Source organism: Neolamprologus multifasciatus, chromosome 7 (genome assembly GCF_963576455.1).
Source record: "Neolamprologus multifasciatus chromosome 7, fNeoMul1.2, whole genome shotgun sequence".
Taxonomy (NCBI): Eukaryota; Metazoa; Chordata; class Actinopteri; order Cichliformes; family Cichlidae; genus Neolamprologus; species Neolamprologus multifasciatus.
In genome coordinates this window covers 14,628,682-14,650,871 of record NC_140445.1, presented here as the reverse complement: position 1 = coordinate 14,650,871, position 22,190 = coordinate 14,628,682, and the positions used below count along the sequence as shown (strand labels likewise).

At 38.6% G+C, this 22,190-nt stretch overlaps 1 protein-coding gene across 2 annotated transcripts in view; it reads right to left on the bottom strand.

The window, feature by feature from the left end:
* Positions 1–9,952, bottom strand: part of tnca (tenascin Ca) — a 57,191-nt gene extending 47,239 nt beyond the window's left edge. The window contains exon 1 of one of the 2 annotated variants that reach the window (XM_085165769.1): positions 9,632–9,952. The gene's annotated coding sequence lies outside the window, so the exon portion shown is untranslated. The remainder of the gene's footprint in view (positions 1–9,631) is intronic. The other variant, XM_085165771.1, reaches the window with a different exon arrangement.
* Positions 9,953–22,190: the final 12,238 nt, after the last annotated feature.

Genomic DNA, 22,190 nt, shown 5'->3' with positions numbered 1-22,190 from the left:
TTACCTCTCATGCCTCTTTGTTTACTTCGTGGATTCCATTATCAGTCAATAATTGATCACTTTTTGTTGTTTAACCTGCCTCTACATCCTGCACCTGGGTCCACTAACAAGATGTTTCAGCCCAAGTAAATGTAAATATACTTATATGTGCTTAGATATATGTACTGTATGTATTCCTATTGTCTAAAAATAGTAGCACATAATAGCACGTGTGGTGCACATGTTCTCCGGTTGCTGCTGTAAAAACGGCATCCATGTAGTGCCCAAAATGTCTCACCAGCTGTCTGCACTTGTTCTCTATTAAGCCCACTGTGAAGATCACAAGTGAACAGTTCCAAACACAGCCTAAGAGTCCAGCCCGGTGTGCTGAGCTAAACCGCAGCATGCCATCATGTTCACAACGCTACAAAACTACTGTGACTTTAGGAATAGCATGCTTAGCAGCTACATGTCTGAACAAAATTTCATGGCAATCCATCCAATAGCTCACAGTCCCAGGAGTCATGGCATGACTAATAAAAACATGTCTAATCATACCAAATAATAAGTCTCAATTCAAATAGTCACTTATGACATCTACTCCAATAAAACTACAGAGAAATACACATCTCCCATTGCAGTCGACATCACCCGATTTCACTTCACTTTCATGTTTTGATCAGTTTAGCTTCCTGAGTTAATGGTTTTACTGAGTTCTCGTTATTAAGGGAAAGAAAATATCTGCCAATTAAAACACACAAAGAAGTACATGACATGCACCGACTGCATTAGGAATGTCTATTGTCACTGCTGCATGCCTCAGTGATCTCGGTGCTGTAAAGTTGAGATGTTCGGGGTTTATTAACCACAAAAAGAGATTTCTGAAAGCCACGGAGAAAATTGAGCAGCAGATATCATCATCCTCTGAGAAATTTAAAATGAAGTCATTACCGTAGGCTGCGGCTGCCATGATTGCTTTACTATAAATAACTTAATAATTCAAACAGTGACAAAGCACTGAATATCATTGCTTCTCTTTGATGTATTTTTCTGAAAATCATGAGCATGGATTATTCCAAACATTTGCACAGCATTATTGTCATATTAACAGTAAAGCCTGCCAACTCCAGAAGACAGTGGAAATGTGATTTTTCTTTCCATTAATAAATCTTCTTCGGATTTGAGAACAAGCAATACACATTGTCCCAAAACATCAGCCAAAGTCCCAGCTGACAAATATCATCCAGAATGAAGCTGTAAATGTGTGAACTCTGATATCATGTTACGCGCTTATGCCAAGACTGTTGGCATAATCTATTGGTGTTTATGTTAGTGTGCTAAACTGTAATCCTCTCCAGAGTGTCGATGACATTCATGCCAGCTGCAGTCCTGCTAAGACTCTGTTTTCTGTTTAAAATACTTGTTTGGCACAGCGGAGCTTCCAACTTTTAAACAACCTACTGGACCAAAGTAATGTCCGCTTGCCCCCTCTGATCACAGCCTTTATTTATCTTTGAGTTGGAGGAGGTAAATTAATTTGAAAAACTTATCAGGACAAGCTGTGCAGATGTTTTCTTTAACACTTATCTTTTCCTAATTTGTCTAAAGATCATACTTTCTGAAACCATCTTTCTACCACTGCTTTAAAAGGCATACAAGTGAGCTACAGCCAGCTGCTCCCGAATTCACAGGGGTTTTCCACAGTGCGTAGTTCCACATGTTTGACATATCACTTTTCTTTTAACGTCGGATGCAACCGAATTCCTAATGCAACCCCAAAGACATTTGTGTGTAAAATCAGATATTCACTTTATCTTAAAGAGAACAGAAGCATGGAGAGTCCACAGGCCATGCCAAAAAATGTTCAGATAGGATGCTTAGACACAACGTTTGCGATTTCTTATTCATACAATATTCTATCTACAAAAAACAAAAAAATACAGATGCAGCAACTTGTGTAAGGCAAAGAGAAACTTTCAAGGCAAAAAAAAGTGAAAGTGAAGCTTTCAGTCACTTGATGATGACTCCCTCTTCATCATAAGCTGTATATTAAGAATATAAAGAATTAAGAAAGAATTGTTTAGCTAAAGTTTCTCAGGATTCTGAACAAAGACACTTAATGTGTTTATTAAAATTTGAAATATTAATTACTGTCATCGTATTTTTGTGGGGAAAGGTAACAAACAAAACCACCTGGTAACCACCTAGTGTAGACTGACAGACAAAACGGGGAAAAAAGGGAAAGACATGCAGCAAAGGGCCGCGGGTCAGACTCAAAGACTGGTCGCCTGCTCATCAAACTAGCCTTTTTTTCCTCCCTGCTTTAGGTCTTTGCTGATCAAGAGTGCTGATCAATCAACACCACAAATTCAAACCATTTTGAAAAATGAAACCAATATGAAGTGGCAGCAACTGCAGTTCCTCTAATAGCCACTTAAAGTTAGCTCCAAAACCATGGACAGTGTAAAAGATGGATGTAGCTATCATGACATCACCCACTGGTTTACAAAGTCCCTTTTCTCCTGCAGAAAATAGTGGTTGGGGATATTGCTGTGAAGCTTCTTGCTCAACAACTTGTGACTGACCAGTCATTATCCAAAGAGCATAGATAATTCTCCATAGCATGACCAAGATTAAAAAAATGAAAGCTGTTTTTCCACAGACATCTACAGGACAGGAAGTTGTTTTGCAACCAGGTATCACCATATGATCTTCAGATAGAATTCAGGTTTAAGACACTTCCACATTGGCTTCATTTTTCTGACCTGGAAGATATAAGCACGTGTTATATGCTGTATGTGCTCCACATACAAGTCACATCCGTAGCCTGTCGTGGTAATAATGTCCAAATCTGCAGAATTAATGAAAATGTCCACACTTGAGTGACAGGGTGCTCCCATTTCAGCTTGTTCAGTGTTCATTGCACAATAAAATCCTAAATAAATGATCCAGTAGTCTTTTTAGACATATGAATCAACCATTTAGGTTTTTGTTTGTTTGTTTTAGCTCATATTTGAAACAAAAAAACAACCACAAACAGATGGGTGATATCACACTGGTTATGTCTATATGAAATAAGGATCTAAGGTATCAGGGAGCGACTAATGTCTTAGTGAAAAATGAAAATTATAGTGCTTTTGATACCTAAAAGGAAATATAGTTCTCCTTCTCTCTAATGTTTCCACAGAAAAAAACTGGAATCACATTTGTCTAAAAAAAAATTGGTCAACACATATTTGTCAAGTTTGAACAAAGGACGTTCAAATTTAAATCTTAAAATGCTTAATTTCAGTCACTTATTAATGACCTGTAGAGTTAATAAGGGAAGAAGCTATGGGCCTATTGTGTATAGAAGTTATAGCACGCAGCTGAAAACAGGCCTGGATGAGTTATAGCACTGGTAGTCTCTTCTGAACCAGCAGGGCCTCCCTGGTTTGCAGGCCTGCCTCATTCCTTTTAGCTGACATCTCCCCACTGTGGGAGATGGCTGGTCTTCACAGAGGCTATTCAGTCTGGCCTTAGTTAGCAGCTACTCAGCTCTTTTATGCACACAGCTGCAGGAACTCTGTGGTCTCCACTTGGACAGGGACATATGGAAAATGTGTGGGAGCACAAATTTGATTGTTCTCACTCCCGTGACGTCTTCTACAGCTCAGGCTGCAGTTGTTACAATTCTTTAAATTGTTATTATTATATGAGAAGTAGTCTGATAAAAATTAATGAGCTAAGTCTACGAGAAATTTTCTAAACTTTGAAAATGCTTCAATATGAAGATTAATGACACCAAATATGATTCTAGCAGGGACATATAAACAGTAACTAAATCTTCTAACCCTGGATATAATTTAAGATCCTTTGTTCAAACAATAAATTTACCCCGTCAGGATAAAATACTGAAGCACTAACATGACAGCCACCCCACAGTCAGTCAGTCAGCCTGTTGTTATAATGATGTGCTGATGAGCCAGCTAGCCATCACTTGCCGTCAACAGTGGCTCTGCTGTACAGATGCCTTAAAGTATACAGCCAGGTTAAAGTAAATACATCATGTAGATACAGTGGGCTACATTTCAAACTTGCTCTCACGCCATGTTGAGGCAGCACAGCACCCCATTTGTCTCTGCATTGGACAGGAAGGACAGAGATGTCTGGGCATAACCCTTACAGGATCCTTTTATGCCTGGTAAACAACATAAAGGTCAACATAAAGGAGATATTCTGTTAGCTTAGAAAATAAAAATCACGCCTGTTGTTGAGTCATGTTGTAGTTTCTTTCAGACCGCACTTTGCTGTTTTGTATAATACTGTGGGTACAGATTGTTTTAAGGGTTTATGACTCTTTAAATCTTTTTACTGTGTCCAGGAGGCAGTCTCCAACATGTTCTGTATATTTCCAGCTGTGAGCTGTTAGCCTTCATCCTTTTCAGTATTTTCTGTTTTCATTTATGTGCTAGTTTGTTATGAAGTGTGATGTTGTCCTGCAGGGTTGACAAAGTACCCATAAAACACCCATTACACTGATCCCACTCACTGTGGTTGCAGTTGGAGATCCTACCTATGTAAATTTGTGAAGAAAAAAGCCCCAAAACAAACAAAACTGGCGATTACGAATACATTTTAGGAGGTATTTGTGCTGAACACAGGTTAGAAGTAGGAGGCACCACTTTGTGGAACATTTACAAATCAATTATTTATTAAGTCTGATTTTTAAGGAGGCAGATCACTGATGCAATGTCAGCACAGTTTGAGAGACACAAAATAGCATTGTTGAACCTGCCTTTGATTTCCAAATAGCTATTAGATGAAAACTTGTCATATCTCTGTATGGTGTGCAGGGTGCCTGCAGATCACACAGAAAGGATTCCAGTAAAGACCTAAGACAGGAAACAGATAAGACATGCAACTGGCCCTTCGGTTGATTCATCTACGGTTTGCCGAGGCCTCAACAGAAAAGGTCTCAGTGGAAAGGTGGCTGTCAAGAAGCCCTTAATGAGGAAGTGAAACTGAGATAAAAGGTTGAGGTATGCCAAGCTACACAAGAACTGGACTGAAAATCATTTCTTATGAAGTGATGAATATAAATCTGAAATATTTTGTTCAGAATCATCATCAGTATGTACAGAAGAGGTCAGGAGAGAAGCAACATGGAGAGTCTACAGCCATCTATAACATACAGTGAAGGCTGTGCTGTGGTTTGGAGCTGCATATCAACCAGTGACGTTGGGGATTTTGTCCAAATTGATGGAATTATGAACACAGAGTTTGATTCACCATGCAATAAATCTTTCAGATCGGCAATGGTTTCATTTTTCAGCTTGAAACTGATCTCAGTTTGTGCAGTAGAAGCATTACTGAAGCAGTGTGGGATCGTGTTGACAGAGAAGGGAACAAAAGGAGCCAATATCCAAAAAAAGAGCTTTGAATGTTCTTCATGAAGTAAGGTAAAAGTAATACAAGTAATAAATACTTTCCCAATCAGTGTTTGGTGGTAAATCTCACAGGTACGTGCATCATTATTTAATTATAAAAAGGAAAAAAAATGGCAGCTGTCAATCCAAACAGGCCTGGAAGTGATGAAATAGCTACCAGAGGCAGAATCACTGAAGGTATCATAGTCGTTAGTTTATAAATGTACATATGTCACACTGACACCCACCCAGAAAAGATAAAAAACCCTGAAAATCTTTAGAATTGACTGACCAAAGCTGATTATCTGGCAGGGCCACTTATCCAGGGCAGAGTAGCAGCCTAAGCAAAGAAGGAGATCCAAATGCTAACCTCTACTCTGAGTCTCTCGAATGACTCAACTCCTCGTTTCCACCATATCCCCAGCTGGCCAATTAGATCCTTTAAGTATAATTTCTATTTTTCTACACAAGCTATGTCTGACTAAATAAATCAAAGGTACTGCAGGAAGCAACTTCAGCACAGTAGTTCCTTGAAAAGTTATTTACTTTTTGGCTCCTGATTCTATTTGTATAAAGTGTTGCCAGAAATGCTGCATGAGCTCCTGCACAAGGACAACTTCATGCAGCTGCTGCACGTGCAGCTCCACGTGTTGTGTTTTCAGCAAACATTTGCAATCAAACTGAGGTCAAGAGGAAGGAGTATTTACACATCACACACAAATATTAAGCTCACAGTTCATAAACAATATTTTTCATCTGTCATAGTCACACTAAATATGGGACACGAGTCAAAACACTTCAGTGTTATTGTTACAAACAGCTTAGAAGTGTCAGTTTGTTGATATTTTTCTCTTTTGCAGTAGAGATATTTCTAATGTGGAGCTGTTTCATTAGCATAGCGTATAAAACATGAGATACCGTCATCTCGTCCTGTTTCCAGTGGAAAGTCATCATTTCTGGGAAATACGAATTGAGATAAAGTCATTTAGTCTTAGAGTGATAATGACAGATAATGACAGATATGCATCATTGTGGGAGGACTATCAGCACAAAGAGATTCCATGAAAAACATAATGAAATTAAAATTAATAGCTTTAAACTTTACAAGATACAGATGTAAAGATGTAAAGTAACTAAAACTGGAAACACTGAGAAAGCCTGCTTATAAAAATACAGATAAAATAATAAAATAATGAGTTTGCCAATGTGTTCTCCTCAGGTTGTTCCAGAGAGTGGGTGCTCTAACATAAAAGACCTGGGCATCCTTTCTCATCAGCTGGGATTGTGGGATGGCAAGCACATCCTTGGCTGAATACCTTATGTTATGACCTGGCACGTATGAGGAATAATTACAAGAGGGATAATCATAGTAATCAATAATTGTTTTGAAATGAGAGCGAGTATATATTTAAGGATGAAGGCCTTGAAGTTTCAGTTAATATATTTCTCAGTGACGTATCAAGCACTACTCCCAGGAAAGCAGCAAGAAAGATGAGAAAGACTCAGCCATTATTCCTACCAAAAAGTTTCTCTAATGTAAAGGCATGTGCTTAGTTAAAATTGCTACATATTAATGACTGGCTTTGATAAAGCATGCTGAAATCCATCATCATAGACCAAGATGCTCCAGGAAGTCAGGAAGCCGTACACAAGAAACTAGCAAAAGACAAGGTTTTTGAGCTGTTTGAGAAGACTTTCACCCACATCAGGTCAGCGAGAGAGTCCTAAATCCTTTACAAGACAAATTTCTGATGACACAGTTTCCCTCATCGAAAGCCCTACCGCAACCAACCAAAACAATCTGCTGTTACCACGACAACTGCATGATTTGCCTTCAGATGTGGGTGACAGTAGGAGTGGGAACATTTCCGTTGAGGTTACTCATACAGGAAGTTAATGTGGGACACATGGCAAACCCTGCATAGGTTTACACAGGCGCCCACTCTGACATGCTTTTTGGTCTTCGGTGTCTTTTTTCCCCTAAATGCCCAAACTCTCAATTCAGCCTCTCAAGATAAGAATTTGCCAACATGTCACCATTTTACATTTTTGTACACTGAAAGCAGTGAGTGACTCATAGGTCACTCAAGGCGTGTTATTTTGTGAGTTAAATCATGCCATTAATCTGTCGTGTCTGTCACATCCTGTTTCTTTCTTGGTCAACTTCTTGCTTTGTTTCTGTTTTGTCTGCTCCTTTGCCTGCATCGACTTCTCATTGCCCTTGTTATTGTACCCTGTCTTATTTTGGTAATTGGCTTTCCTCACACATCCTTTGTTGTTTTACTTCCTGTCCGTGCCTGCTCCTTATGATCGCCTGCTCCGACTGATTGTTTTCACCCATATTCATTAGTTCCACCTGTTCACAATTAGTTCCCTGTGTATTTATAGCTCTGTCCCTCTCTTTTATTTTTTATGAATTGTTAAGACTGTCTGGGTTCTCCTTCACTCCTGTCTTGATTTGAATCACTCCTCTGGTCTCCTGGGTTGTAAACTGTGTTAGCAACCAATGGCTTCCTTGCCAGTTTTATTCCTGCCTTCTCTTGTCTGCATTTGGGTCCTCTTTTTGAATAAAACATAATGCTTAAAGAGAAGATGGTGCCTTGAGCTAAAATTATGCTAAAAACTAGTCTAAAAATGTTACTTTAAGGCTGGACTATTTTTATTCCTCTTGTTTTAAAAACTCCTTGGAAAAGCTTTCAGTTGATCCAAAATGCTACAGTGAGAGTACAAATGGGGTCTACAAACAGAGACTTATAGCTTCTCTTTACTTGCTCCCTGTGAATTGAATTTAAAATCCTTACAGTGTACAACATCCTGAATGATCAGGTACCAACATATCTTGAGGGCCTCATACCAGAGCAAAGACTGATGTTCCAGTCTCTCCAACTGCAGGTTTACTTTTTTCTTGAGTTTCTAAAAGTCGAATGGGAGGCAGACCCGTCTATCAGGCCTATCTGATCAGGTGACTCTGGCCCATCCCTTAATTATGCTAATATATGCTTTGAGTTTTGGGGGGGATAGAAATGGTGTCTGTTCCCTGAATCTAAACTGGGTTCTGGTTCCACAGAAGCGAGGCCTCCAAGTTCAAGGCTATCTTTCCCACTCTACCTTTAAATACCCGAGGAACCACAAATAAACCAGCACTCTGAGAGCAAAGTGCTCTGATGGGGCGATATGGTACTATAAGGTTTTTAAGTTATGATAGGGCCTGATTATTCAAGAACTGTGAGATGGATTTTAAATTGGATCCTGGATTTAACAGGAAGCCAGTGAAGAGAAGCCAATATGAGAAAAAGAGCTCTCTCTTTCTAGTCCCTAAAGTACTCTGGCTGCAGCATCTTTGATCAACTGAAGGCTTTTCAGTGAGATTTTAGGACAAAATCATGCTAATTAACTACAACAATCCATTCCAGAAGTAGTAAATGCATAAGACAAAGCATTTATTAACATAATCAAAATACTGTTATGAAACAAAAAGCAGTGAAATCTATCTATTACCTCTTTTAAAACTGGAATCTATCTTTAATTTTTGCCTACAAACCAGTCTGCATAAGAATCACCATGACAAACTCTCTGTTTTCTTTGTTGACGTTTGTCCCCTGGCGATATTAAAATTTGAAACCCTGACAGTGTTTCCAGGTTGTATCAAACATCAGTTTCTGTTCTGCCTCAAACTGCCCTCCACCTCACGGAGAACATGATTCAAAAACCATGGTGAGGAAATCACAAACATCTCAAATAGACCGATCGGGGAAAAGATGTTGCTTTCAACCAGCTGTTGACATAAATCATGATCAGACAACTGCAATTCTCAGATACTCCAAAACAAAGCTGAGGGTTACGCAACATTTATGATTTTTTCTATAATACTAACCCTGAACACACAAGTGTTTTTCAATGTTTCTAACAGCTACATGGATACTAAAAACCGTGTGTGTGTGTGTGTATGAACAAAAAAAACTGCAAATAAGGAGCCAAGGTATTTAATACTCAGTTAATGACATCACTCTAAAATATTATGCATATTACAGTGTCACTGGATATCAGATGTCCTTCAAATCAATCAGGCTGGCCATAAAGCTTTCATACTTCACTAAAATTTAAAACACTATAGAAATCATTACAGCAGGGACATGAAAAGTGTTTTCAGTTAGATGCTTTGTACATATGACACAGTATTGACCAAACTTATCCTCGATTTGTCTGAAATTCACTAAAATGAGTGGAAAAGTCTCAGTACTTACAACACACAATGTGTCGGCCACTTTGGCTCATGCAGCAGATGCAACTGAGTCCTCTGTGAGAAGCTTCCGTCAATGAAGTGACTGCAGGGGGGAAAAACAGCATGCAAGGCTGTAACACATGATCCAGCATAACAGGAGACACTTAATCCAGATCCAGTCTTCAGTGGAGTACTCCCCCTTTTGTCTTTGAAATCAAAGCAAAAAACAACAAAATTTACATCAATAAATTGGGAATTTATCTTGAGCAAGAAACACTGGTAAAGTTTGTTGGTGCTCTCGGTGGCCAACAGTAGCTGATATGTGGACGGGTCATCTGGCTCTCTGCAGGAGGTCTGTAAAGTAAAGAAGCCAAAATCAATACAGCTAATAAGCCATCAACTGAACAAAAGAGGTCAGTGCTCCCAGACAGAGAGAGATTAGAGCTGGCAGGCTGGTCTGGATACAGTGACATGAATGCCATTCATCTACATTTATTGGATTTACTGTAAAATCTTTTGTCTCCCTGACAAAAGGCAGAGATGACAGAGTTGACAGTTAAGATTTTATTAATCTGATTGCTTTTGCAGGTTTTTGAATCCCTCCCGACTTGACTGTTTTGCGAATATGGGTTACTTTATTTCTTTAAAAAAAACTATTGTAACTGATTTTATTAGATCTGGTGTACTGTGTATGCTGCAAAATAAGAAGCAGTCTTATTTGATGTCAAAATTAGGTTTGCATCACACACAGACATTATATTTGCAACATTACAAACACACATATTGCAACTATGACCTAAAAAGCTTCTTGTTGGGAACCTTTTTATTCTATAAAAACAAGTGATTTATGAAATTCCAGACTTCTCTTTATTACTAAGTTACTGGATTTTAACAGCCTTTTTGTTATACCTGTACTTCACTTTAATTTCATCCTGTTAAACAAATAAAAAGTTTTATTGGACAGATTTGACGTTTACCTTTAAACTTCACAGTGCCATTAAAAGAACAGGTCTCCGATAATTACCATTGGTAATATAGAATGAACATTGACCTCACTGACTTGGTTTCTTTGCACTTTAACAAGCGTTTTTTTTTTTTTTAATCAGTGGTGGCAATACACTACATGATAAATTATATCAAATGGATAATAAGAGAGTGGAAAAAAGAACATTTTTGAAAATTTTCCAGTGTCTTATTAATCTAGAAATAAATGCACTGTGGTGTAAATATGGTAAATTAATCACATTTTAAAACATAACTAACTTGCAGTATTTATACCACAGCTAGTCATGTTTAGAAACTAAGACCTCCTGCTAATTAAAAAATACAAAATAAATCGTAAGCATAATAAATTGTCAAATACAGGGCTGAGAATTTGCCCCTTGTATCCAGTGGGGATTGGAAACCACCCAATGACTAAATATGCTGCTAACAATAACAGTAACAGTAGTATCATGATACGATTCCAGGACACTCAATACAGTCAAAACAAAAGTTTGGACGGATGGATGGACGGATGGACGGACGGATGGACGGACGGATGGCCGGATGGCCGGATGCATGGATGGATGGATGGATGGATGGACGGATGGATGGACGGATGGGTGGGTGGACTTTAATTGACTTTTATTGGCAAATAAATCAAATTATGAAGAAATCTATTAGGACTAAGAAAACATCTTCCAACAATCGAGCAGCAATTTGATGGACTCAAGGTGACAGTGATCATTTTGCTGATGCATAACTCAAGTGCACCTGACCTTCAGGACAAATAATAGCCGGAGATTCAGGAGTTTCTTCTAGAGAGAAGGTTCCATCAGTTACAGCTAGTTGTCCAGATCCTGAAGCAACCCCAAACCATCACACTACCAACACCATGTTGTACTGTAGGTCTGATGTTCTTTTCATGAAATGCTGTTAGTTTATGCCAGATGTAGCAGAACTTTTATCTCATCAATCCACAGAATATTTTCCCATTGATGCCATTTTTGCCCAGTCTCTTTCTTTTTGTTTAATGATGAACGCTGATCTTAACTAAGGGAAGTGAGGCTTGCAGTTCTTTAGATGTTGCTCTGGTCCTTCTGTCACCTCCTGGATGAGTCGTCGATGCACTGCCGGAGTAACTTTGGTTGACTGTCCACTCCTGGGAATTTCACCACTATACCAGATTTCTCCATTTATGGATAATGGTTCTTACTGTGATTCACTGGAGTTCCAAAGCCTAAGAAATTACTGTGTAACCCTTTCCAGACTGTTAGATGTTGGTGATTTTGGTTACATAGTGATATACTGTAATGTGCTGTAATGTGTTGTCTTTGGAGATCTTTGAGCCTACATCACTTTCTCAGACAGGTTCTTTTTATATGATTTCTTGATTCAGCAGGTCTGGCAATAATCAGCAGTAATCGTGGTTAGTGAAATTAATCTCAACTTAAAATGTGGTTAAATGTGATAGATTTGGATAGTTTTTATTATTTAAATGCAATCATTATTTAAAAACTGCATTGTTCGATTTACTCAGGTTAGCTTTGTCTAGTATTAAAATTATTTTATCAGAAATGTGATTAAATATGCAAATAAAAGACCTTTTATTTAACTTAAAACATGTAACTGATGTGTTCCTGATGTCCTGCGTTAAACATTTCTTCTTTTTTGTTTCTTAGTTGAGTCAAAGGTAAAGCTGGATGTTTAGACTGATTTCTGTTGGTCAGGACAAATAAAGGGCACTGGGAAGTACACTGTACCCTTTTAAAAACAAAAACCTGGGATAATGTACAGGTTCCAGGAGCAAACTAAGAATTTTCCTTTTCCTCTCTGTAAATGTGCTTCTCAGGGGTTATCTAAAGCATGAATAAATATTTTTTAAATGGGTTTCCTTTTTACATGAAATCCAAAGATGTTGAATTTTACCTCTGAGTGTAATGTTTGACTTCATATTCCTAAAAGGAACAATTGGCCCCCTTTTCAACTTTACTTCCATGCATTAGTCACAGGAATTGCAGTATATCCTGCTGCCATGCTTTCCAACAGCCTCTATCATGGAAGCAACAATGGGAGGGCCAAGGATGGATGCAAAAACTCGTCGATTATTGTTATGGTCCCCACATAGACCTGCCACTTTCTGTCTCTCTCTCTTCCTGTCTCTCCACATGCGAGTGTATGCTGCCTTTGTGTTTACTCGCCCACCTGATCTCTATCTGCTCATCACCTACCTGCGGTGTTACAGGACCAGCTCTCCACCACATCCTTCCATCACTCTTCATGGTGGCGTCGTTCAGCTCACTCAGTGATAACAGTTTTCCAGTTGTTTCCAAGTTACCAGGTGCACTCTTGTACTTCAGATTCCTACAACCTCTTAAGTTTAGTCCACAGTTCGCAGTGCACATAAACACTTTAAACTGACTTCCTGTGTTTCGTCTTGCTTCAGAGTCTGCCAGTCCTAACACAGAGCAGGGAGGACATTCTAACAGAATTGTTTCCAATACTTTTATATTAATACATCACAAAAATGTACCTCTTTGCGTCATTTAAGAAATTTCGATCAGTAGAGCTATTAGGGGGAACACGTAACAAACTTGAGTTTTGTTTAAATGCTTGACTGTTTAAATACACACTGTACATGCCCACTTGGATAGAAACTGGCTTCCAAGTTGGAGTTTTCAGCCTGAGGTCTTGATCACTTGTGTCAGCCCTGCAGGCCAGCGGTCAAAGTTCTCGATGTTTGAAGTAGAACATTTTGAACAGTTTAATGTGACAGTGGACCTTTCTCTCCTGCTTACTGCAGAAATATATTGTACAAGATACATGTAGCTGTTAAAAACAAGTAAAATAAGTGTGTTTCTGTGTGTGTGTTTCCACTTCTATATACACTCCATCAAGTCCAAGTCATGTTGCTTGTATTATGATGATTCTCTCACTGATAGATTCAAAGCCTAGGGTGGTAAAAGTAGCTGGAAATCAACACGAGGCATAGAAAATACTGAACTGGCCAGTCACAATAGCTGCATCGGCCCAATGTCACCAAAATTTCTAATGAGCTGCACGTCAGGTTATGCTGTTTTTGGTTTTCTGTTTTTGTTTCAGGTGAAAACAGAACAGAGGTATCGGAGGTACCATTTGATTTCCAAACACTGTAAAGATAATAGTGCTGTTCATCTGAATGAAACTGACAGCATTTTTATGATTAGGACATAGCACATACTTGTGGTCTTTTTTTTTTTTTAGGACAAGTCACTTAGTTGTCACACTTCTTCCATAATTGAAGACCTATAACGATTACATTATCCCTAAAGGAGGACTTCGCTCTCAGATTGCAGGCTTACTGGTTCCTCTGGTTTCCAGTAGAATAGAAGGCAAGTCCTTTGGGTATCAGGCCCGTCTACTGTGGAACCAGCATCTGTAAGTTACGCTGCTATGAGCTCAGTTACGTGAAAATAAAGCACAAGAAGTCTCTTCTGGAAGACTGCCCATAATGCACTGAACACTTCCTGTGCTTTTCTGTGCCATTATTGCATGTCATTAGTTTTTTTTCTATTCTGTCCTGCATTTCTCTTTTTTGTCCTGTTTGTTGTCCTTTTCTCTTTGCTTTTTACCATCACCCCCACGCATGTTGCATCATATGCCTCATCTCCCTGAGCATCTGTAGAGGTCACTTCCTGTTAAAAGGGAGCTCATCCTCCCCACAGTCACCAAGTGCTCGCTCATACCAGATGGTCTGACTGTTGGAGTTCTCTTTCTTACAATATAAGCATCTTGGGACAACCGTTGTGATGTTTTGGTATTGAAATAAAATAGAATTGAATTGAACGTAAAATGGGAAAACAAGGAGGAAGTTTTGGCAAAAGTGGTGGACAAATTAAATGCACAAGAGTGACATTTTTAATATGTGGTGCAAAGAGATGCTGCTGCAGATATTTGCTGGCAGTCTAGTAAGTATGATTAGTGTTGGATAGGAAATAGTTTGCCCATTGTAACTGGGTTTTATTCATTGACAAAGCAGCATGGTGCATTAGCTTTCTCAGCAGTGTGAGTTCACCATGACCACACGCCAGGATTCTCCCTGCCTGAGAGAAAAATCATGGAAACGCATAAACAGTTTGTGTTGAGCTAGCTGTCTTTTAACTGATGTTGCCATAAGCTAATCTTGGGAACAACTGGAAACTTTGAATGCACCATTTGAGATGATGTCCATTGTTAGGTCATTCCACAAAATAACCTTTAAGCCAGTAAGTTCCCTTGTCTTGTAATATTCAGACAATGATCTGTAGTCAACAGCTCTCAATTCACTCAATTCATCAAAAATCCCCAATGGCTAATGTTTCTATTTTTTGAGGTTGTTTCCATGAAAAACGCTCTGACAAAGCATCATTTGTTTCTAAAAGTTGCAGACAACAGTCCTTTTACTGTGTATTTTTAAATAAGCTGTAAACGGTCTAACCATAAAAGAGCATCCTATTTGGCACCAATCGGATGTTTGACACTGCGCTGAACTATGATTTGTAACTTTTGCAGCAACACCAGGCCTTTACTTTCAGTAGGAATCAACTTGACCAGGAAAAAGGTTGAGCAGGTTTTTAAGAGGAAAACAAGGCTGCAATCTTCTGATAATGATCTGATTATAGAGGCAGGATTATACTTGTGCAGAAAGCTGAAACAAAACTAACGCAAATGCAAACGCATGACGTTCTTCTCAGAAGATTTCTCTTTATTTGGGGATTTTTGTATAAAAGCATGACTTTGGCAGTAACGTTATTGACATGTCTGCTCATACATATATAGACCCGAGATGTATGATGGAGTCACTGTAGATTAACCTGTTGGCAAGGTGTTTCACAAACTAAATTGCATCTTGCTGCAAAGACATAATTTGACTGCTCCACCATCTGTTCAGTTGTGATGCTGCTCTGCTACATGTGCTGCAGACAGTGCTGACAGGATTGGAAAACGATGGGTCAGAGATCCTTTGCTCGAAAAACTGCGTTTCATATTTGAGAATCATTTTCCTGCATAAATACGTACATGTTGTGCTATTGCTGCAAAATGGAGAAAATTCAATTCAATTAAATTTTATTTTATTTATATAGCACCAATTCACAACAACAGTCACCTCAAGGTGCTTTATATTGTAAGGTAGACCCTACAAGAATACATACAGAGAAAAACCCAACAATCATATGATTCCCTATGAGCAAGCATTTTGGCGAGAGAGGGAAAAACTCCCTTTTAACAGGAAGAAACCTCGACAGAACCAGGCTCAGGGAGGGGCGGGGCCATCTGCTGTGACAGGTTGGGGTGAGAAAAGGAAGACAGGATAAAAAACATGCTGTGGAAGAGAGCCACAATGTAGCCATTTGATGCCCAGCACCGTCTGTAACAATTCCAACTGTATTAATTCATGGAAAAATTTGATCACATGCTAAAATGAAACTATTTAAAGTGCTTTGTGCGGTCCCTGGGTTCACTGGGTTCACTGAATTCAGGGAAGAATTCTTACCCCGAAGCACTGTTGCTTTTGTAGTTTTGTATACACAACCATAAGGGTCATACATCTGGATAAAGTATGGCATACACATTTCAAAAGCTCCACAGATTGAAATGAATGTTGGACACAATGAGTGTTGGACACAGTTTTAGTAGATATCCTCAAATGGAAATGGGAAAAAACCACAAAAACCTAAATCTAAACAGTCTCAGCTACTGAAGAACTTTTGGCTTTTTGATTGGGATGATGTAATACTGCTTCTCTAAATTTTGTAAAGTACCCTCTCATCAAACCTCTCTACATAAACAGTGTTTATAAAGTTGTTTATAAGTTGCTGTGAATTGATATGGCCAAGTTGACACTGATCAGATAAGCCAGCCTGCTAGATCAATTAAGTGGAGAAACACTCAAACTGATACCACTGTACACTTTTCGTAGGAGCATCCCACATTCTCAACTCTGCTGCTCAACCCACAAATGTGGTGCCATTTAAGGATAAATAAACAGGTTTTCCAACGGTATAAGATTTATTGCCAAGAAGCCTCGTTACACAAAAAAATAATCAACCAAATTATTTTCTTTATGATTATTGTGAGAGATTATACAAAAGTATTGGGACACCTATACAATACACTTACATGAGCTTTTATCACATCATTCTTAATCCACACATATTAATATGGAGTTGTTCTTGCATTGCATTCACTTCCATAAGATCCTGGAGTGTGTTGTTGGAATTTTTTTGGGCTCTGTGTGAGCCGGTCAAAACTTATCCAACCATGTCTTTATGGACCTTGCTTTGTGAATTGGAACACATTCATGCTGGGACGGAAAAGGGTTTTCCCAAAAACTGTTACTGCAAGGTTGGAAACATAGAATTGTCTAAAATGTCCTGGGAAGCTGACACATAATATTTCCCTTTATTACCAACCTCAGGGAACAAAAAACAAAATTCACAAATACTGTTACAGTATCAAGCTTGGATTCAGTGTGCCCATTAGAATAACCCATTCTTTTTTATAAATATTTGCAAAAGTAGACTACAGATTGTATAAACATGTGGCAATGTCAATACCCTGTATACCTGAATTTGTTGTTTTCTTACAGGGTGATGAGCGCCACTAGGCGATGTTAAAAATCTTGAAAAGTGCAGTTTTTACAACAGACTCCTTTACGAACAAATCTTATAGCCACCCTGATACAGCTCGTTTAATGCAACACCCGAGTAGAAGGTAGACCTCTGTTTACCAATATCTCTCTGTGTGAATGTCCCGTGGCAATCTCATTAATTGCGTAATGGATATAAAAGATCGAACCATAAATGTTCCCTCACTTAATTCCAGGAGTCTTTCCAAAAACAACAAAGCCCCAGGATCCCCCGGATGACCCTCAGAGTCAGGAAATTGTTGAATAACACAGCTTGATCCAGCAACACCAATAAATGCAGTCCATTCCTGGAAGCTGCAGGAGCCCTCATGTATCTTAGTGAAAGACTGCTATTTTGGAAAGAGCAATATTCTAAACATGATAACATAACTTGTGTTTATGGAGACAAATCTCCATATACACGAGTTATGTTATCCTGTTGTATTTCTACGTGCCAGAGACTGACTTTCGTGTCTTTTTCTCTTACCCAGCACACAGGCTCCATCTGGTTAAAAAATACTCAGTGTTCAGAGGAAACCATAGACTTGCTGTAAAAGTGGGGTGTTTTGGGTTTTGTTTTTTTTTAAGTTATGCCACAATGTGCCATTGTTAACCCAGTACTATGCAACAGCAATTCCTGACACACCACAGTGGTTCATTGTGCAGAGACTGCACAAGAAGTGTGACTGTATCCTGTCTTTTTAATTATGTATTGATAAGACCCCAGGGAGTGACCCAATTCCAATCCCAACAAGCTTTTAGTCAGTGTGGGACATGGTAATGTGCAAAAACATGTACGTTCCCTCTCTCAGAATTAAGTGAATTTTTAAAGCCAAACGATCTGGATCTTCTGTGTTTGTGTTACTTTAGCTGCAGTCCAGTCCTCGAAGAACTCAGTCATCTTGTTTGACAGTGAACACAGAGGAAAGACAGGCTGTGATTTAACACAACTGATTATCCCATACTGAGAGGGGGAGATGGATGGAGTGGGGTGGACTAGGGGAGTTGGCTGTTACTACTCCGTGCAGCAGAAGCTCACAATGTTAGAGTCTCTAAATGTTCTTGAAACTAAAATGACCTAACGTGGCAGGATTGTTAAAATATCTCAAGAGCACTATAAACAGAACGGCAGAAACTACCTGGGTTTATGGCCTGTTCTGAGGAAGGTGATGGTGACAAAAAGCAAAAAAGAATAAAAATAAAATGTAGTTACACAGAAGCCCCGTTATAAAAAGGATTTGTTAGTAATTATCTGGTACCAACTACCATTTGGCGGGGGGGAGGGGGGGGGGGTTTCCTGGAAAATGTCATTACCACAATGTCATATTATTAAGGACTTTTCATATTTAGCTGCTAGAATGCTTTACGTTAATTACTTTTACGTTAATGCAAATATCTAATTCATTAAGACATGAAGACGTCATATTAAGCCCCATGGATTAAGTATGTGATGTCACTCAAGTTCATATGCTTGTGAAGGCAGAAGAATACTTTTGGCAATATAGTGAATGTGAATGAAGAAATGTGTCAGCTTGACTGTTTTGGGCTTAAATATGCAATAAGTCTTTAAAACTGCATAGAAAATTCTGGAAGCTCATTAGAGTGTGTGTAATTATAAAATAGAAAAATAGTTCATCATAGACTTAACTTGTTCATGGTTTTTAACGGTAGAACTGCTGAAAAAATGATATGGCCATCTGTTACTGTAATACTTTGTTGTAGTAGTTTTTTAATGAACAAATAATAAACAACAAACAGTTAAAATTCAAAATGCCCTCATGCCCTTTGTCACATTATGTAAAGCTGTTCAGACGGCCAGATTGGCGTCTTTGCTGGGCCAATTTTGGCCCCCAGGCCTTATATTTGACACCCCTGATGTTTTTTTGTCTTGCTTATGTTGCTGATCATATTGCACACACATTACCATTTGACTTGGTTTGTATCTGACTTGCTGGATGTCTCCAGCACATTAATGTGAGGACAATAATAGCACTTTTAGCCCATTCCAGTCTGTTTTCAGTTGAACGCAGTCGTTCCTGGCAGCTCCACTGTGTCCTTTGCGCTAACCGCATTGCTTTGAAATATGTCTTTCAAAAGTATGAATGCTAAATAAACAGAAGAACTGCAGGTGTTTCTTATAATCCCCATTAGACCGACTGCCAACAGACATCAGAGTCCAGGCATACCTATATGATGACCATTACGGAAATGTGTCTTCTTCTCAGTGACACAATGACTTCAACCATGACAGTTCAAGTAAATGTTCAAATTTTAAAGGGCAAACAATACAGGTCAAAAGGAATAGACTATTTTTCCCATAGGTTTGTCACTATTAGTTTGAGAAGAGGAATTCACAGGGGTGGCATATAAATTGCTACTACTGCAAATGGTTGTCTGTCTCTCTGTGTTAGCGCTGTAACTGGGACTATTGAGGCTTTGTTGTTATTTGCACTGTTGGCCTTTATTATAGAGAAACAGTCACTGTATATCTGCTGTCCTTCCTCTACACATGTCCAAACTATCTCAGCCCTACTTCTCTACCTTTGTCTCTAAACTGCTCAACTTGAGCTGTCCCTCATTTGTAATCTTGTCAATTCTGGTCACTCAAATAGCAACCTCTTTAAGTCTGCCACATCCGGCTCTTCCTCTGCCTACAAAAAATACATAATAGCAGGCCTCACAAGCATCTTGTACAACTAATGTATGTATTGAAGTGTAAAAACTCGTCATTAACACACAGGCAAGGGCGTTAAATGTTGTGCTTATCGTAGAAAAGTTAAGATCATCAATAAGCCGCTATGATAGCTTCCATTTCAGGCATTCATTTTAAAAGCACTACATTAAAATTATATTTGTAGAATGGATGCATTTTTTTAAATTTAAAAATGTGAAAAAATGTCTCAAATGATCAAAACCTCCCAACATGTTTTCTGAGTGTTTCTTGGCTAAAAGTAACACAATCCACTGAATGCATTGTTTTTAAAGTTAAAACAAATGAAATAAGTAATTATATAATTGCTTATTAGGAATTCAAATAAACTTTTGTATTGAATGTATTGAATTTAAGATGAACAGATTCTCTGCAAAGACTCACCTCTTAGACTCCACGTGTCATAGTCTTGAATTGTTATTCAGCAAGGGAGAACTGTTGTTAGTGGCAGTCAATCAAACTTTATTTATATAGTACCAAATCACAACAACAATCACCTCAAAGCACTTTGTGAATCCAAACTGGGAGCTGGCTCAACAGAAATGGGGCCTGAAACCGGAAGGCTCTGCCTCCAGTAGTACTAGCCTTAGTAATAATAGTAGTACTAGTAGTTATAAAGTAGAAAGCACTAGGAACCACAAGTAAGCAGTCTGAGAGCACAATGCTCCATTTGGGCCATATGGTACTATGAGGTCTTTAAAATAAGAATGGGCCTGATTATTTAACATGATCATGGATTTAACATGAAGCCAATGAAAACAAGCCAATGTGGGGGAAACATTACACTTTCCTACTGGCCTCACTAACTCCATAATTTAAACCAGAGATGCATCAGAAAATGGCTAGATTAACAGGTACATCAACTTATGCCTCAACGTGGTTCCAAAATGAGTCTTTTGCATCCAGGTCATTTAAATAACTCAAGTCAGAGGCAATATTTCAACTTCATTTGTATTTTGCGGTAACACCGAGTACTGCAACTGATCTTTTCATCTGAGTCATTTTGGTTCCTCCCTATAGTTCACACTTAGCACAGTAGACTCAAGGAGAGCATGTGTGCTGTGGAATCCACCCTTTGCTGCATGTCTCCATCAATTACAGGCAAAAGCACAAAACACTTAACCGTATGTTTAGGCAAGAGAGAGAGAAGAGCGATCAAAGGGACAAACATCAGTTCAGGCAAAGCTGTAGTTACATTATACAGCTTTTGGCTCATTTAAGTACTTCAGCTTAGCGTGACACTTTAATTTAGGCTAATATTTGCTGACATTTTTTCCCGCTGTTTGCCTGATTAAGTTACCATTACATAACTGGGTGGCCTGACTACCCACTTTGCAAGGCATTTTAGTGAGGCTGGAGTCCAGCTTCTTTTAGGATACAGTGGAAACTGATGGCAAAATTTGTCGCCTAAACTATAGTCCTTGAAGAACGGGCCTCTTGCAGACAAAAAGTGGTCTCTGATTCACTTAAATTTACTTTCAAAATCAAGATTTCTCACAGCTCCTACAGTACAAACTTTTCAAACCAAAACCTAAGAGCTCATCTTTTAGATCAGGCCTCAAAACAAATATGAGAAATATGGTGCTTTTTTATATTTTCATGGACTTCTGTTGTACTTTCCTGCACTTGACCTGTAGTATCTTTTCCTTCCAGTTTTATTAATGTTCTTTTTTTTTTGTTTGTTTTGCTTACTTCAGTTCTTGCATTTGGGTCCTCATTTGAATTAAATATAACACAGAGTCCTCCATGCCCCCACCATTTTTCTGACTACTCTCTGTACCACTCTGTCACAGGCTGAAATACCAAAAACCTTTTTTTTTTTCAAGTGCTTTTTGTTTCAAAGATGAATTAATTCCAGTTTTGTTTGGAATTAACTGAGTTTCTTTGTCTCAGACAGTCTTTAATTAGCTTTCATGTTATAGATCAAGTGTGTGACCAGTTATTTTATCCAGTCAACATCCATGAAAATGACTGATAGAACATACAAAGAGAAGAAATGTGGACAATGCAAGTCAATAAAATTCTATACACAAAGTTTAATACCAACAGTCATTCCAACAATCGAGCCTGTGACCCTTCACAGGGGATCAGTGCACTCCATGAAACCAAATAACATATTTGTTACTCTGATTGTTTAGTCTGAAGCATGCTGCTGGCATCAGTGTTTAATGTCTGACCAAAGAAGCGTTCCAAAGTGGTGAGGTGTTTGAGCTATTTAATGTGCTGCTTGATCTTGTGTTGTCT